The 5613-nt window shown below is 40.0% G+C and overlaps 1 protein-coding gene across 1 annotated transcript in view; it reads right to left on the bottom strand.

The window, feature by feature from the left end:
- Window positions 1-5613, bottom strand: part of klf8 (Kruppel-like factor 8) — a gene marked incomplete in the record, with an annotated part of 59251 nt that overhangs the window by 27258 nt on the left and 26380 nt on the right.

The following is a 5613-nucleotide window of genomic DNA, read 5'->3' as shown; positions in this document are numbered from 1 at the left end:
GGATACATCGCGAATAAGAGCGGGACCAGCACTAGGTGTGGTCCATAAAATAAAACAGATGAAGTACATGATAGACTATAACAAGAATGAACACATCTACATGGGGAATAGCGAGGGGCGGGGGTGTGATGATGGGCGGGGGTTGTTGCTGGGTCAGGGAAGCTTGTTGGTGGCTTCTGTTTCTGGGCGCCGAACAAGCGATCTTCTTCTGGGCTGGTAAGGAGTGCGACTGGCACTGAGGAGGAGAAGAAGAGACAGAAGGTGAGAGGAGGATGGAGGGATCCTCTGAAAATAGTCAGGAAGAAGAAAGCAGAAGGTTAGGGAAGGAAAAGCAGGAGGCTGAGGAAGGGGAGTGATGAGGGGGGTAGTGAGGAGTATAATAAGGGGGGGGGGAGAAATGCAGGGGGAAAAAGAGGGGACAGGATGGTGAGAAACAAAGTTTTAAAAAAAACTAATTCCAGGAAAGAGTGGAGAGGGTGATGAAAGAAGGGGATTTGTTCAAGGATTTGAAGAATGAGGGGTAAAATAGGCGAGGGGGAGAAGGAAGAAAAATGTGAAAAAAGGGAGGAGAAAAGATTAGAGGGCAGGAAGTGGGGGAGGAAGACAGGTAGGAGAGGAAGCAAGACAGGAAATAGAATTGGGAGGGGGAAAAAAACACATGACAACAAGCATTACCTCTGCTCAAAAGGCTGGCTAAAGAAAACCCCCCCTCTCAAAAATCTGCCAGAAGGGGGGGGGGGTTAGAACACACACAAGCACACTCTCTGTTTGAAAAAAGACAAGAAAAATTAAGGCAAAGAGACAGACAGAGGAGGCAGAGAGACAAAGGCCTAATCCTGAGGCTGCCAGTGAGGGAATGAGAGCGAAAGAGAAATAACAGAGAGAGATGAGGAGAGCATGGAGGAGTAGCCGTGAATGACCCTCCGCTCCTTTCAGTGCAAGAGGCGGACACACCCTTTTCTGGAAGCCAGAGGGAGAAGACACACACACACACACAGAAAGAGAGAGAGAGAGAGGTGTGGGGAGTGCCGAGGCAGAGGGACTCGACACACACACACACACACACACCCCTTCGCTTTTTTTCTGTCTCCATTTTCTCACCATGTCCACTTCCTTTCTCACACATTTAAATGTACTCTGAGAATTACTAGTACTCCTACAAATATATCTGTATGGGAACTTATTAATAGTGTTAAATCTACAGATGTAAATCATCTACTTGAAGGTTTCCTCTAAACTTCAGCATATCTTGACCTCAATATTCAGTGAGGTGTAGCGCTGGTTATCATTTGAAATGTGTCAGTACTGACAATATATATACGATATCTGGGTTTGTGTGCCAAGACCAACACAATACTCTTCTCTGTGCTTTCCTTTCAAGAATATAAAAAAGAAATTTCACTTAACTAACAAAAGCCCAAATTCTCAGATGTTACATTTTGTCGAAACACAGGAAACCATGCAACAACTTTGTCTAAAATTGTGTTCCAAAATTATTATTCAAATCAGAAAAGAAGAAGTAGAGAAGAGTAGGGATCTGAGCAAGCCTTCTGTACTTGACAGGTTTCAATACTCTGTGTAATGGACACACGAGTGAAGAGCAGAGGTTTAATACCCTGTCAGAGTGAAACTTAATAAACTTATTATTATTGTTATTAAACGGCAAATTAACCTGACAGGCCTCTTACATTGATCAGCAGTATATATATATATATTTTTTTTTTTTTTACAAGCAATCAATACTTAATAGCATATTTATATTGTCCATAATAATGACAACAGTATATTATAAGACATAATAAAGGAAAATAAAGCTTGCCAACAACAACTATTTTGATTACTTATTTAGCTTATAAATTAAAGGAGATGTCTTTAAATTTCTTTTCTTGACCAACAAATAGTCCAAGACTAAAATATATTTGATTATTAACTGATATAACACAGACAAAAGAAGCAAAACTCCACACAGGAGAAGCTGAAACGGAAACTGATTGGCATTTCTGACTTCAATGATAAATCAGTTATAATCTAATCTAATCTAGTCCCACTGGTCTCCATGTTGTGACGCAGCGCGAGGTCATGATCCAGATTGAACACTGCTGATCTACACTAGTGGAAGTTGTAAATTAAGCTGTCATCTCTTCCACTTCTTACTTTTTTGTCTTCCCGTTTGAAGACTGAACTTGCTGATGTGAATGTGGTCACAGAGGACTTTTCTGTGGAATTGTTCATACTCGTGGTTTTATAAAGAAATCTGACTTTGTGAGATCTGCACGCCCACAACTTGAGCTCGATCTGCACGCCCACAACTTGAGCTCAACCCCCCCCTGTGGGAATCAATAAAGTGTTTCCGATTCTGATTCTGATTCTGGGTCTCGGTGGTGGACCTGACATGTTTGTTGCACTCTAAAAAAAAGTACTTCAGTGGACCATATTACCAGCACTCGGTTGCGAGATAAACATTTAAATGCATTGATTTAAAAAGTTGTGTTGACATTAATAATGTGGAAAAACTAGTTGAAACAAGTTAATTATTATGGAGTAGCCTAACAAACTACCTTTGATTTTAGATGAAAAGCTCTAACCAGGAAGTGATCTATTTTCTCAGCAATAGATGCTCAAATACACAAACTAGTTCTCTGCTTCCTGTCTGCAGTAGCAACCCTGCTGTAAAACTCACTGCTTATCATGGGAAATGTGGTTGAAGTCCACCATCTACTGTACAATGATGGGTTTCAGGTATCCATATGCTTGTATAAATAATATTGACTCAATAGTAAAAAACAAATATAACTAGTTATGACTACTACATACTGTTATTACTTATTTAAGCATTGAAAACCATGCCATGTCACGGTGTGTTTTCCTTTTTGGTGTTAAAAAAGAAAGTATTTAAATGTAAAAGTTATAAGCGGGGTAATTGTATTAGATCACAGAAATAAAACGTCGGCCTATCTGCTGTAGTTTTGAACCACAACGTCTTTCACCAGATTTCTAATGTTTCACTTACACACAGCTGTTGATTTATGAGCGCTCTGTGGTTAATATACTGGAAACCTGTGGGTTTCACATTTTATTCCACAGCTTATAGTCAATATGTCATGTGTCTCTTTTTAAAAACATCTGTCAACCAACAAACACTGCTACATTGCTGATTTTCCTCCTTTATTAATCCCAAATCCAGTGTTAAGAGAAGCCATGAAGCAAAATCCAGGTCAGCTCAGAAATGACATAATAACTGGACTTTCCTACTGTGATATTGCGAGTGATTTTATTTATTTACAGTGTTTGGTTCTGCAGACAGAGACTCTGTACAGTTGTACAGGCTGACATGTGACCTTGTTCCAGTGGATTCCACAGTGAGGTGTGGCCTCAGCCAATCAGTCTGGGTGTGGCAAGCACCACCCCCCCCCACACAGGGAACACACATACACACAGAGGACACTCACACTGGTCACTCAGTCCCATTGTGATGGGACAGAGCCCCCTCTGTGTCTCTAAACAAAGGTAAAGGCAGCTTGATGTCACACCTTCCCCCCAGCCGGCAACCAACACACAGCCAGAGTCTGAAAATACATCAAACAACCTCCCTGAAACATCTGAAAGCTTCTTGTACTTTCAGTCCCTTTATTTCATGGGTATGAGGACAATTTTATTTTATACAAGAGTCCAAACAGACCATGTGATACACTGAACACTGCTACCACAGCAGAGCAGGATTTTGCTGCCAATTTGACATTCAACAATTCATGGGAGAAAGTGAAACCGATTTCTTGTTTCTACATCAACGGGAGCAGGAAATTGCATTGCATTGCAGCTACAAGATAGGTTACAGTCTAAATAGGGAGGGCAACTTTTGATTCATTTATACATTGGTATGTGTTGATTTCCTGTTATTATTAGGAAGCACTAAAGTACTTTAAAAGTATGTAAAAGACCTTCCTGCATATTGTACACAGAGTTAAGAAAATAATATAATGCTAGAATGCGAGAACGGGAAGTTATGCAAACTTCCCGTTACAAATTTAACTAGATGTAAATTTTAACTGCATGAGTGATAAATGTTTAAGAAGTCTGGATTCCAGGATGTGGAGAGCAAAAGCAACATCATTTGTTAATTTAACATCCTGAATAATGAACTTAAGGGATGCTCCAGCAAAAGGGATTGTAATTATAGACATTTTAACTTATAACTTTTAATTCTAACCCTTTTTTTCAGGTTTGTTCCAGCACAATGTTTTCTCATCTGCTGCCCTCATTATCACCTGTTCTTTTCTGTGATTGGTCACTTCTTGTCTGCCTTCTAGGCTGAACTGGTCCATTCAGCTCTGTGGACAAGCCTTATGACCTTCTGAAACTCTCCTCAAATTGTAGATTCACCTGAATGTAAGCTATTATTGGATGTTGTTTGTGCTTTAACTTTCTTCACAAAGCCAAACCACATTCTGTTCTTCACATATTCTCATCTAAAGATTGAAGGCGTTTGTAGGGGAACTTCTGCAAATGAAAAACAGAATATCTTAATAAATCAGATTCGGTGCTCGTCAGCCAGACGTGAAACGAATCCCTCCTTCTAGTTGTGTTAGAGTGTCAGACAGACTTGAGTAAGGAGGATTTGTTTTTGTCTGCTGGAAAGAGCTGAAGGCTAAGGACGGAGCAGCTGAAGGGCAAAACTCCACGTGTAGCTTTAAGTCAAACACACTCCCTAAATTCCAACTTCGCTAAAAAATTCCATTACAACCTGTTTTCAGACATTTTTTAACGGACATGAACTTGCCCTTCACGCTTAAGACCTTGTAAAAACAGCATTTAAAAACTGAGCTTTGAAATCGATTCATTCAGCTGGAATCACCGCGACCAGTGGATTTGCTCACGTTGAGTTTTGTTAGTGAACTTTGACCCCGTGGGTTTGCGCCGTCGACCAATAGCACGCCACCTTGACATTGCTGACCTTTGAGGGAACGAACAGAAGGTGAGTCTAAATGGAGGAAGATATCCAGTCACCAGTTTTATTTAACCTCCTCACTATAAACTGCTGCACAAAACAAGAATGCTCTACAGACAGTTATAGGACGGCAGTCGGTGGTAGAAACGCGCCTTTAGAATAAACTGCACTTAAGACCCTTGCAAACTGCCGATCGTTAGCAAGCTCATTAGCTCAGAAAGCGTTTTTAAGTACAATCCTGTGAACAATGTCACGAGGGAGTAAATGGCCCATGTTAGCAGTTAGTTCCAAAGCTACAGTAGTTCACCAACTAGCCCTGACAGTCCATACGTCAGCAAGCTACTAGAAGCAAGAGTTTTGTGAACACACTGATTAACTTCTCACAACCACATTTTAAAACATGTTAATTTAATATTTTGGATAGTCCGCCTGCATTTAGTTTTTTTGTAACATTTCAACAGCTTTTTAGTTGAGATTTAACAATTCAACGGTTTCACAAACAAAACCATTTTCTGATATAACATCACTGTGGTTAAGGTTTGGGTAAGGCACAAGAAAAATCTCGGTTAAGGTATTTTCACAAATTGGCACATATATGCTACTCAGGATAATCTGTTAAACATCTCAAAACAGTTGAAATATATCAAATACTAAATGCAATAAAATTA

The sequence above is a fragment of the Morone saxatilis genome, unplaced genomic scaffold, assembly GCF_004916995.1.
Source record: "Morone saxatilis isolate NCDOM2014 unplaced genomic scaffold, NCSU_SB_2.0 Contig20, whole genome shotgun sequence".
NCBI lineage: Eukaryota > Metazoa > Chordata > Actinopteri > Moronidae > Morone > Morone saxatilis.
Note: the sequence above shows the minus strand (reverse complement) of the source record. Positions and strands in the feature narration are given on the sequence as shown.